Raw genomic sequence first — 13,881 nt, 5'->3', positions numbered from 1 at the left:
AGCAGTGTGGAGCAAGGTATTGCACTCCTCACACCAGGGTTTCAGATCAGAGCAGGTGAAAGAGTGGGGAGCATGGTGGGGGTCATAGTTATTAAACATCAATTCAGCAACCAGCTGCAATCAGTAGGTGACTTTTAATTTCACTCATTCATGGCAGTGGTCATTTGACTAAAGCAATCAAGGGAATTTATACATGGAACTCAGGTAAAATATCAGGGAAACAGGGCAGATCGTCTGAATGGTCCACTCCTGCTGTATTTTGTGTGATCACAGTTTTCCTGAGATTAGACGGAGTTTGGAGAGTTTAAACCTGCAGTGGCAGAGAGCAGCTCAAGTTCCAGCATAGCACAAGAGGTGAGTTCTCAGCCGCTCAGGAAGCACCACGAGAGACAGTGGTCCCCTGAGCTTTAATGCACCACCAGAGACAAAAATCCCTTGAGATGAATTTGCAAGGGCTCTCAAGTTTCAGGAAATTATCTGCTGGCTCATCCAAAGAGCCCACACTCCAGGAATGTTTTGAAAAGCTTCAAGGCAGCAGGTTAAACAAGGCTTCTTTGGTGAAGTAAGAAGGGTTATGAAGCCGAAAGGAGACAAAACCCTTCACGAATATAATGGAAGCACAGAATTAGGTGAGCTAATGGGGCAATGAAATGTCCTTGACAACAGGAAAATGCCAAAGCATTTTGTACATATTTTAGTAACAAGAGGGTACGTCAGATTCACGCAACCACAAAGGAGGAGAGTTCATACAAGAGACTTTGCAGTTCCTGGAAATCCAGAGTAACTCACACAAATTGCTGGAGGAACTCAGCAGGTCAGGCATCAGCTATGGAGAGGAATGATACCCTTCATCAGGGGAGTTATTCATGCAGCCAGAGTCCCCAGAGGTCCTTGATGCAAACTTTGTATTGGTTTTCATCACAGGGTTGAACAGTGATAATAGCAAGATAAGGAAGGGATATGTTGATATTGTTGAGAACATCAATATTAAGAAGGAGGAAATCAACAAATCTCCAGGATACGATGCATTCTATCCCAGAAACTGAGAGAGGCAAGAAAGAAGATGACTGACGGCTGACAGAGATCTTTGCATCCTCTTTAGCCACAGTCAAGTTCCCAAAGGATTGCTGACTAGCAGGTGTTATGCCTTTGTTTAAGAAGGACAGCAGAGACAAACTATTAAATTATAGGTTAGCGAGCCTTACATTAGTGGTAGGGAAATTATTGTAGAAGATAGTTTGGATCAGGATTTCAATGCATTTGGAAAAGCAGAGGTGAATTAGGGATGGTCAGCATGATCTTTTGAGGGAAGGGTCATGACTAACAAATTTAATTGAGTTATTTTGAGAAAGTGATGAAAATGTCTGATACGACTACAACAGCGGCTGTAATACACAGAGATTTTATTAAGGCCTTTGGCACAGTCTCTCATGAAGGATAAGGTTAATGAATAGAAAAAAAATTACTTTTGTTATCACATGTAAATTGAAGCATGTAGTAAAAAGCATTGTTTGTGTGAAATCTACCCAGCATAGATAGTGATGGACTGCCTGCAAGTGTTGTCATGCTTCTGGTGCCAACATAACATGTGCACCAGTCATTAACCCTCGTTCCTTTAGAATGTCAGAGGAATTTGGAGCAACCAGAGGAAACCCCACATTGTCACAGGGAGAACGTACAAAATCCCCACAAGCTGCAGTGGGAATCGCACCTCAATCAGAGATCGGTCATTATCGACCATGGTGACTTGGCTGATTTGACTCAAAATTGGCTTGCCCACAGAAGACAGAGGGTAGTGTTGGATGAGTCTTATTCTGATGAGAGGTCTGAGATCAGTGGTGTTCCTCACGATCTGTACTGGGATCTTGGTGTCCATCATACAGAGAAATGATTTGGATGAAGATTTGGTAGGATGGGTGAGTAACTTGTCAGATGACACAAAGTTTTGTTTGGTTGTAGATTACATAAGATTGGCAAAGGATACAACAGGGTATAGATTAATTGTAGATCTGGGCAAAGTGGAAGATGGAGTTTAATGTGGGCAGGTGTGAAGTGTTGTATACTGGGAGCTCCAAAGGGTGAGTACACAGTGTTGATGAACAGAGGGATCTTGGGGTCCAGGTAGATGGCTCCTGAAAGCGGCCACACAGGTTGATATGACAGTAAAGCAGGTATGTGGCACTATTATTATTCATTATTCGAAGCACAGTATTTCAACAGCATGGAAACTACTGCATGTTACAGCTTTGTAAAACTCCAGTTAGGCCAGATTTGAAGTATCCTGACGAAGGGTCTCGGCCCGAATCATCGACAGTGCTTCTCCCTATAGATGCTGCCTGGCCTGCTGTGTTCCACCAGCATTTTGTGTGTGTTGTTGTTTGAATTTCCAGCACCTGCAGATTTCCTCATATTTGAAGTATTTGTTCAGTTCTTATTGCCTCATATTGGAAGGCTGTAAAAGCTTTGGAGAAGGTGTTGAAAGTTTTACCTGGAATGTTGCCTGGATTAGAGGGTATGCACTATAACAAGAGGTTGAAAGAACATGGCTTGTTTTCTCTGGAGCAGGGGATGCTGAGGGGAGAGCTGATGAGATTATGAGATGCATAGATAGAGCAGACAGATAGTATATTTACCCCAGGGTTGAAATGACTAATACCAGAGGGCATGTATTTAAGGTGAGAGGGGGTATGTCTAAAGGAGTTGCAAGGGGCCAGTCTGAGAGTGATGGGTGTCTAGAATGTGCTGCCTGGGATGGTGGCACAGCCAGAAATATTGAAGATTTTTAACTGATGTTTACATAGGCATTTAGATGTGAGGAAGATGGAAGGATATGGACGTTCTGTAGGCAGAAGAGAATAGTTTAGTTATCCATTAGATTACTAATTTAATTAATATAATTGATTCGGCTCAACATTGTGGGTTGACAATAGAGGATTGTGCTCTATAAGGCTTGGAAAGCTGCAATTGGACAGGAACTGTAAATATCGGAGCCAGAAAGGAACTCAAGAGGGCACTAAGGGGAAGTAGAAGGGGGTCATGAAAAGTCCTGAGTTCTAGAGGATAACATGTTTTACAGATGGATCAAGAGCAAGAGGATAACTAGGGAGAAGATAGAACCACTCTATGGTAAAGGAGGGAACCAGTGCTTGGTGACAGTGAATAGGAGCAATTTGTGGCAGTGCTTACCAAATAGAAATATGTGGAGGAGAGTGAGATCAGAATGGAGCATCTTAAACTGATGGGGTATTTTATGATTAGAAAATAAGTAGCATTAAGTCTTTTGAAAAACATTAAGGTTGATAAGACCGCAGGGCCTGATGAGATAAACCCCAGGTTACTGAAAGGGAAAAGAGAGATGAGATTGCTGAGCCGCCACCAAGATCTTTGTATCTTTCCTAGCCACAAGTGTGTGTTGAATGACTAGTGGTTAGCTAATGTGGTTCAAGAAGAGAAATGGAGATAATTCTGGAAATTTTAAACCAGTGAGTCTCATGTCAGTGGTAGGGAATCTAAGGAAGACAATTCTTAGAGAGAGGACAATGAGCATTTGGAGAAGCAAGGGCTAATTAGACACAGTGAACACAGCTTTGTGTGGGGTAGGTTAGGGTGACTTTCTGATTTTGAGAAAGAGATTAAAGTGATTGATAAAGATAGAGCAGTAGGTGGTGTATACATAGATTTAGCACAGCTTTTGGCAAGGTCCCTCACAGTAGCTACGTTCAGAGAAATGGAATGCATGGGATTCACGCTGACCTGACTGGTTAGATCCAAATTTTGTTTGCCCATAGAAAATGAGGCATTGGTGAATAAGTCTGAACCTGGATAGAGGTATACAGTTAGTGGTGTTCCACAGGAATCAAAATAACATTACAGCATAGTACAGGCTCTTTGGCCCATGGAATTGTTCCAACCTTTTAACTTACTCTAAGATCATTCTAACCCTCCATTTTCTATCATCTATATGCGCCTATCCAAGAGTTCTTAATTGCCCCGAATGTATCAGAATGTGAGGCAGAAAGGATTAGAGTAAATAGGAGTCGTGGTGGACTGAAGGCCTGACCTCTGCTGTACTGTTCTATATCCAACACAAGAGAGGGTTATTTAGGAGGGAGGTTTCTCTCACTGAGATCTGCACTGGTGATGGCCCCGAGGATCAGTGCTGGGACCTCTGTTTTTTGTGATACTGTATATATAGAAGACCTGGATGACAATGAAAATGCTGGAAGAACTCAGCATGTTGGGCAGCATCTACAGGATAAAGAGAACTGTCAATGTTTCAGTTCAAAGCCCTGAAGGTTTGTTGCTACAAATGTACATAGTATGATTGGTAAGTCTGCAGACAATACAAAAATTAGTGGAATCAATGATATTTCAGAGACTATGAAATGATACAGCAGGATATAGATTGGATATAAAAGTGGGTGGTGAAACAGCAGACGAGGTGGGGTGATAAATTTTGTGTAGGAGAGGAAAAGGCATTTGTTGTTTAACTTTAAAAACATGCAGGAAGGTAAACAATCTGTTGGAGAAAATCAATGAATCTGTGGAGGACAGGACCTTTGAACTTTCAGGCCAAAACGCTGCATCAGGACTGAGTTTGGAGAGGAGAGACAATCAGTATAAAGAGGGAAGGGAGAGTGGCGAGACAGGGATCAGAAAGAACTGGTATTCTAAGAAGGGGTGATTGACTGACAGGCAGATTGATCCAGGTAGGGATGGGTGGAGGTGGGGCACTGGCAGAGTGGATGCTAGGTGGAGGCAAACAGAAAACAGAGGCAGATGAAAGCTGGTGAGGGCATTCAAAGGTAAAGGTGGAGACAGATGGGAGGGTGATAAACAAGATCATTGGTTGTTTGTCAGTCTTTGGTATTTACAGTTTTATTTATAAATCCTGTTCTATTTCTTTGTTTTTCTGTAAATGCCTGCAAGAAAATAAGTATCAAGATAAAATATGGCGACATATATCTACATTGATAATAAATTTATTTTGACCTTGACAAGTAGATAGATTGTTAAGGCTGACCAGTTGTATCCTAGGCTGTTATTAAAGATTAGATTAGCTTCATTTGTCACATGTACATCAAATCATACAGTGAAACGTGTTGCTTCCAACAAATAAAGTCAGCAAGGATTGAGCTGGGATTTTGGCACATTGGACTTCATAAATTGAGTGTTGAGTACTGGGGTTGGGATGTTTTGTTGAAGTTGTATACAACGTTGGCGAGGCCTAATTTGGAGTATTGGGTGCAGTTTTGGTCACCTACCTAAAGGAAAGATGTAAACAAGGTTGAAAGAATACAGAGAAAATGTAAAAGGATGTAAATCCTGGAGGACATCGGTTATAAGGAAAGTTTGAATAGGTTAGGACTTCATTCCTCGGAATGCAGACGATTGACAGGAGATTTGATTGAGTTATACAAAATTATCAGGGGTATAGATAGGGTAAATGCAAGTTGGCATTTGCCACTGAGGTTGGGTGGGACTACATCTAGAGGTCATGGTTAAGGGTGAAAGTTGAAAAGTCAAAGGGGAACATGAGCAGAAACCTCTTTACTCAGAGGGTGGTGAAACGAGCTGCCAGCAGAAGTGGTGCAGGTGAGCTTGATTTCAATGTTTAAGGGAAGTATGAATATGTACATGGATGATGGGGTATGGAGGGCTATGGTCCCATTGCAGGCTGATGGGAGTAATTAATTTAAATGGTTTTTGTAGGGACTAAATGGGTTGAAGTGCCTGTTTTGTGCTGTGCTTTCCTATGACTCTAAGACTCTAAATAACAGGCAGGATAGACGAAGGAGAGTCAGTGGATTTTGTGCACTTGGATTTTCAGAAGGCCTTAAACAAGGAACTGAACATGAGACTGCTAAGCAAGGTAATAGTCCATGGTATTAAAGGAAAGCTACTTGCCTGGAAAGAGCATTGATTGATTGGCGGGAGGCAAAGAATGGGGATAAGGGGAGCCTTTTGTGATTGGCTGCGGGTGACCGGTGATGTTCCACATGGATCAGTTTTGGGACCATTTCTATTCACATTATTTGTCTATGATTTGGATGACAGAATTAATGCCAGACTTGGTGGCCACGTTTGCAGATGATACAAAGGTAGGTGGAGGATCAGCAGTGTGGAGGAAAGGGTGTCTGCGGAAGGACAGACAAGTAAGGAGAATGGGCACAGAATCGTCAGCTGAAGTATTTTGTCGGGAAGTATTATGGTCATGCATTTCAGGAGAAGGAATAATGGCTATGGAAGTTGTTGGGTATATTTAAAGGTTCAAAGGTTGAACGGTTTAGGGGTTCATTTATCAAAGTATACAATTCTGAAATTCGTCCTCTTGAGATGGCCACAAAGCCAAGAAAGAAAAGAATGGCAGCACAATCACCAACCCCCAAATCCCTCCTCCCCACACAAAAAACGAATGAAGATGGAACAGGCTCATTGACCCCCAAATCCCTCCTCCCCACACAAAAAACGAATGAAGATGGAACAGGCTCATTGACCCCCAAATCCCTCCTCCCCACACAAAAAACGAATGAAGATGGAACAGGCTCATTGACCCCCAAATCCCTCCTCCCCACACAAAAAACGAATGAAGATGGAACAGACTCATTGACCCGCATAATCCTCCCCCCGCACAGAAAAAAATGAGAAGGATCGGGCAAAGAACACAATATAAAAAAAACTATAAGACTGAGAAAAACGACGACAGTCCAAGTCCATATCCAAAATGCCGAAAACCTGGGTAATATTCTCTGGGGACAGTGACAGACCTTTCCCTCTGTAGCAGCAGAGCAGTCCAACCCAGTGATCAAAAGGGAGTCTTCCCTCTCTGATAGCAGAGCTATCCCCCAGCAATCAAAAGACAGTCTCCCCTCTCCATAGCAAAACAATCCCACCAGTGATCAAAAGGCAGTCTCCTTTCTCTGCCTTTAACCTCTTTAAAGCAGAGGTTAATTAGGCCCTTGATTGGTCAGGGCATCAAAAGTTACAAGGAGAAGGTAGGAGAAAAGGTTTGAGAGGGATAATAATTTAGCAATGATGGAAAGTTGGAGCAGACTAGATGGGCCGAAGAACCTAATCTTGCTCCCGCTTCCAGCTCCTATAATTAGAGCTCTGACTGATGAAGGCCAAAATGCCAAGCATTTTCTTCACCACCCTCTCTGACTTTAATTTCACTTTCAGGAAGATGTGTGCAGTATGTATGCTGCTAGATCTCTCTGTTTCGTAACACATCCCAGAGCCCATCGATTCACTGTGAAAGTCCGAGCCTGATTTGACTTCTCAAAATTCAATCACTCCTTATGTGGACTGAACAACATTTGCCATTCCCTGAACCACTTACTTAGCTGATCAAGGCTGTACAACCTGGAATTTTACAGTGTGAACTTAAATCTCAAAGGTGTAGGATGGTTGCAATGTGCCATTTACAGGCCAAGTTGAGGTAGTGGGGTCTGGGTCCGAGAGTGAGTAATGAACCAATGTTTGACCGTTGCTGGAGAGGACTTGGAGAAAATTCGAAGTGGCAGAACCAAGGCGAGGTACAGTCGAGACGGCAGGGTGTGGGCCCAAGAGTGAGGAGCAAGCCAATGTTTGACCAATTTAAGTGCCAGGCTAGACTGACAGGTCAGAATGTTGGGCCAAGGGTGAGGGGCGGGCTGCTGTTGAGCTCACTGCTCACGGGGTTTATTCGTCCGCACTGAACTGAGGTTGTGGCCTGTAACTAATGGGCTCCTGGATTACCTCTTACTGGCATCATGGCTGTGGACTCACTTTCATGAACTTCAGTTCTGAATGTTATTTACTTTTGTTGTTAGCATGATTTGTTTTCTGCATGTTGGGTGTTTGATGGTCTTTTTGTAATAGATTCTATTGGGTTTCTTTATTATGTGGCTGCCTGTAAGGAGACAAATTTCAAGACTGCATATAATATACATACTTTGAACTTTGAGGCTGAGGGAGCTAGGTTTTTAATTTACTTAGAGATACTGTGCAGAATAGGCCCTTCCAGCCCTTCCATCGACAACTCCCAGCAGCTCACTGATCTAACCCTAGCCTAATCCCAGGACAATTTACAGAGACCAATTAACCTTCTAACTGGTAGGCTTTTGGACTGTGGGAGGAAAGTAGATCACCCGAAAAAAACCCATGCACTTATGAGAAGGAATGTATAAGCTTGCTCACAGAGGACACCAGTATTGAACTCTGAATTCTGATACCCAGAGCTGTAATAGTATCACGCTAACTGCTATGATAGCATGGCTTTTCTCTTTGGAACAAAGGAAGATGAGAGATTACATGATAGAGATGTACAAGATAATAAGAGGCATAAATAGAGTGGTTAACCAGACATTTTTTCCCTGGGGTGGAGTGGCTGTTTCCAGAGGGCATAATTTTTAAGTGAGTGGAGGAAAGCATTGGGAGATGTCAGAGGTAGTTTTTTTTTTACACACAGAGTGGTTTCTGCATGAAATACACTGCCAGGGGTAGTGGTAGAGGCTAAAACATTAGGGACATTTAAGAGACTTTTAGATAGGTGCATGGAAGACAGAAATGTGGAGGGCTCTGTGTGAGGAAAGGGCTGGATTGACCTTAAATGATCTGTGGAACATTGTGGGCTAAAGGGTCTGTACAGTGCTGAAATGTTCAATGTTCAATCACTTGTTGTATTAAGAAGAATGGACTACCTGACTGTCAGACCACAGCTTCTGTGGCTTCAGAGCTGTTTTGGCTCCCTTCCTGTTTACCCTGTATACCTCAGACTTTAGATGAGACGCTGAGTCATGTCATCTGCAGAAATTCTCTGATGACTCAGCAATAGTTGGGTGTATAAAGGGAGGATGGGAGGATGAATACAGGGCACTGATGGAGGACTTTGTCAAATGGTGCAAGCTGAATCATCTGCAGCTCAACATTAGTAAGACAAAGGAGGTGGTGAAGGACTTTAGGAAGGCTAAGCCTGCTTTTCTGTTAATATTGATGGTGAGAATGTGAAGTGGTGAGGACCTACAAGTACCAGGGGGTGCACCTGGATAACAGACCTGAGTGGAGCACCTACACAGAGGCTGTGTACAAGGGCCAGAGTCGCCTCTACTTCCTGAGGAGACTAAAGTCCTTTAGAGTATACAGGCCTCTCCTTCACATGTTCCACTGGACTGTTGTCATCAGTACAATCTTCTATGCGGTGGAGTGCTGAAGCAATCACATTATCACAGGTGATGCCAAAAGGCTCAATAAACTGATTGGAAAGGCTGGCTCTGTTATAGGAGTCAAACTAGACACACTGGAGGCTGTGGTAAAACAAAGAACCCTACAGAAAATCCTGGCAATTCTGGACAATGTTTCTCACCCTCTGCATGCCACATCAACTGAACAGAGGAGCACATTTAGTTTCAGACCAAGACAACTGCACTGCTCCAAAGAACACTATATGAGGCCATTCTCACCCTTGGCCATTAGGCTCTGTAATATATAATCTATAATACAGGGAGTTAGCAAGAGAGATGAGAAGAAGGACCGCAAAAGTAGTAATCTCAGGATTACAACCTGTGCCACGCGACAGTGAGAGTAGGAATGGAATGAGGTGGAGGATAAATGCATGGCTGAGGGATTGCAGCAGGGGGCAGGGATTCAAGTTTCTGGATCATTGGGACCTCTTTTGGGGCAGGTGTGACCTGTACAAAAAGGACCGATTGCACTTGTATCCTAGGGGGACCAATATCCTGGTGGGGAGATTTGCTAAGGCTACTGGGGAGACTTTAAACAAGAATGGTTGAGGGGTGAGAATCAAATTGAAGAGACTAGGAAAGAGGAGGTTAGTTCACAAATAGAGAAAGCTAGTAGACCGTGTGTGAGGGAGGATAGGCAGGTGATAGAGAAGGGGAGCGCTCAGACCGAAGATGCAGGGGAGAATGACGAAAAAAGATAATAAAGTTGTTTGCACCATTAGGGATAAACAGAGAGTAAGAGGTGGGGAATTTCTTAAATGCATCTATTTTAATGCGAGGAGCATTGTAAGAAAGGTGGATGAGCTTAGAGCATGGACTGATACCTGGAAATATGATGTTGTAGCTATTTGGGTGGAATTGAAGAATAGGAAAGGTGTAGTAACACTTATAGGGGTGTATTATAGACCACCTAATGAGGAGCGAGAATTGGAGGAGCATATTTTTAAGGAGATAGCAGATATTTGTAGGAAGCACAAAGTTGTGATTGCGGGAGATTTTAATTTTCCACACATAGACTGGGAAGCCCATTCTGTAAAAGGGTTGGATGGTTTGGAGTTTGTAAAATGTGTGCAGGATAATTTTTTGCAGCAATACATAAAGGTACCAACTAGAGAAGGGGCAGTGTTGGATCTCCTGTTAGGGAATGAGATAGGTCAGGCGATGGAGGTATGTGTTGGGGAACACTTCGGGTCCAGTGATCACAATGCATTTAGTTTCTATATAATTATGGAGAAGGATAGGACTGGATTCAGGGTTGAGATTTTTGATTGGATAAAGGCTAACTTTGAGGAGATGCAAAAGGATTTAGAAGGAGTGGATTGGGACAATTTGTTTTATGGGAAGGATGTAATAGAAAAATGGAGGTCATTTAAAGGTGAAATTTTGAAGGTACAGAATCTTTATGTTCCTGTTAGGTTGAAAGGAAGTTTAAAAGTTTCAGCAAGCCATGGTTGTCAAGGGATATTGGAAACTTGGTTCGGAAAAATAGAGATATCTACGATAAATATAGGCAGCGTGGAGTAAATGAGGTTCTCGAGGAATATAAAGAATGTAAGAATCTTAAGAAAGAAATTAGAAAAGCTAAAAGAAGATATGAGTTTGCTTTGGCAGGTCAGATGAAAATAAATCTGAAGGGTTTCTACAGTTATATTAACAGCAAAAGGATAGTGAGGGATAAAATTGGTCCCTTAGAGAATCAGAGTGGAGAGCTATGTGTGGAGCCAGAAGAGATGGGGGAGATTTTGAACAATTTATTTTCTTGGGTATTCACTAAGGTGAAGGATATTGAATTGTATAAGATAAGGGAAACAAGTAGGGTAGTTATGGAAACTATGATGATTAAAGAAGCGGAAGTACTGGCGCTTTTAAAGAATATGAAAGTGGATAAGTCTCCAGGTCCTGACAGGATCTTCCCTAGGACTTTGAGGGAAGCTAGTGTAGAAATAGCAGGGACTCTGACAGAAATATTTCAAATGTCATTAGAAACAGGGATTGTGCCGGAGGATTGGCGGATTGCTCATGTGGTTCCATTGTTTAAAAAGGGTTCTAAGAGTAAACCTAGCAATTATCGGCCTGTAAGTTTGACGTCAGTGGTGGGTAAATTAATGGAAAGTATTCTTAGAGATGGTAGAAATAATTATCTGGATAAACAGGGTCTGATTAGGAACAGTCAACATGGATTTGTGCTTGGAAGGTCATGTTTGACAAATCTTATTGAATTTTTTGAAGAGGTTACCAGGAAAGTTGACGAGGGTAAAGCAGTAGATGTTGTCTATATGGACTTCAGTAAGGCCTTTGACAAGGTTCCACACGGAAGGTTAGTTAGAAAGGTTCAATCATTAGGTATTAATATTGAAGTAGTAAAATGGATTCAACAGTGGCTGGATGGGAGATGCCAGAGAGTAGTGGTGGATAACTGTTTGTCAGTTTGGAGGTCTGTGACTAGCGGTGTGCCTCAGGGATCTGTACTGGGTCCAATGTTGTTTGCAATATACATTAATGATCTGGATGATGGGGTGGTAAATTGGATTAGTAAGTATGCAGATGATACTAAGATAGGTGGCGTTGTGGATAATGAAGTAGGTTTTCGAAGCTTGCAGAGAGATTTAGGCCAGTTTGAAGAGTGGGCTGAAAGATGGCAGATGGAGTTTAATGCTGATAAGTGTGAGGTGCTACATTTTGGTAGGACTAATCAAAATAGGACATACATGGTAAATGGTGGGGCATTGAGGAATGCAGTAGAACAGAGTGATCTAGGAATAATGGTGCATAGTTCCCTGAAGGTGGAATCTCATGTGGATAGTGTGATGAAGAAAGCTTTTGGTATGCTGGCCTTCATAAATCAGAGCATTGAGTACAGGAGTTGGGATGTAATGTTAAAATTGTACAAGGCATTGGTAAGGCCGAATTTGAAGTATTGTGTACAGTTCTGGTCACCAAATTATAGGAAAGATGTCAACAAAATAGAGAGAGTACAGAGGAGATTTACTAGAATTTTACCTGGGTTTCAGCACCTAAGTTACAGAGAAAGGTTGAACAAGTTAGGCCTTTATTCTTTGGAGTGTAGAAGGTTGAGGGGGGGACTTGATAGAGGTATTTAAAATTATGAGGGGGATAGATAGAGTTGACGTGGATAGACTTTTTCCATTGAGAGTAGGGGAGATTCAAACAAGAGGACATGAGTTGAGAGTTAAGGGGCAAATGTTTAGGGGTAACACGAGGGGGAACTTCTTTACTCAGAGAGTGGTAACTGTGTGGAATGAGCTTCCAGTAGAAGTGGTAGAGGCAGGTTTGATATTGTCATTTTAAAAAAAATTGGATAGGTATAAAGGAATGGAGGGTTATGGGCTGATTGCAGGTCGGTGGGATTAGGGGAGAGTAAGCATTCAGCACAGACTTGAAGGGCAGAGACAGCTTGTTTCCGTGCTATAATTTTTATATGGTTATATGGTTAGTTAGTCAACCTCAATCTGGGGAAGTGATGAACCCCTCCTGATAGGCTGTTTGAGGTAACTTATTTTTTATTCTTTCTTACTCCTCTTCTAATATTTATATCAGTGCACTTGTAATGCTACTGTGACACTGAAATTTCCTTTGGGATCAATAAAGTATCTATCTATCTGATGCACTATCAATAACTCTTGGAGACGTGAGGCGAGATACAGGCTTTTATTCTCTGGAAGAGAGCAGTCAGCAGCAAGAGATCCCCACACGACATCCTGGAGACTGAGGGAGGAGCAGTGCCTCCAATCGCCTTTATACAGGAGTCTGTGGGAGGAGCAACAGGAGCAGTCAGCGGGGGGGGGGGGGGGGGGGCGTGTCCAGACAGGTATATGTATTTCACCACACTATCTATGCAAGACAGAGATTGATAACTTGCAAGATGTCAAAAGAACTGAGGGACATTGGGGTCAGTGCGGGGATGTGGGCTGGTCACTCATGATCTCACTGAACCATACAGCAAGCAAGAAGGGCTGAATGGCCTATCCTGCTCCTCTTTGTGGTCTCAACCACTCCTTCATTCTTGTTACCCCTCCCCAACTCTCCTCCCATGTCACCCATCCTCCTCTCTAACCCACATTCTTCTCTCACCCTCCCCTCCGACCCAAACTCAACACCCACACACCCTCCCTTCCTGGGAGGGAACGGTTAGATTGATGGAAAGGTTAGCACAATATTGTGGGCCAAAAGGCCATATTGTGCTGTATTATTCTATGTTCTATGTTCAAACTGGTTAAATTCCAAAGAAAAAAATTAAGAAATTAACTTTAGAAAGAGATGAGAAGCTGACAGCTTCCCCTGTCACTGCAGTCCCATCCTTTCCACTCACAATCCTCCATCAAGTTCCACAACACTCCCGCTGTGAGCTCCTGCAGCCTCCCTATTCGGCAAACATGGGACCGAGTATCTAATCTGCCATCCCAACACTGACTTCAGTCTTGTTATCCAGAGTTGCAGAGTCATGGATAAGTATTCCTCACTCTAGGACCTGGACCCCATCGCATCCATACGTTCAGGACTGCCACCACGTTTCAGCCTGTACCCGATCTTTCCCAATCAGCCAGTCATTTAGATCGATCAAACCTCAGGACTTCCCTTGCTCTGGGTTCGGGAGTACAGGCCTCAATTCTGCCTCGCCTCCGTTTACCCAACTCTGCCT

The sequence above is a fragment of the Hemitrygon akajei genome, chromosome 7 (genome assembly GCF_048418815.1).
Source record: "Hemitrygon akajei chromosome 7, sHemAka1.3, whole genome shotgun sequence".
NCBI classification, from domain to species: Eukaryota; Metazoa; Chordata; class Chondrichthyes; order Myliobatiformes; family Dasyatidae; genus Hemitrygon; species Hemitrygon akajei.
This window is presented reverse-complemented; position numbering follows the sequence as displayed.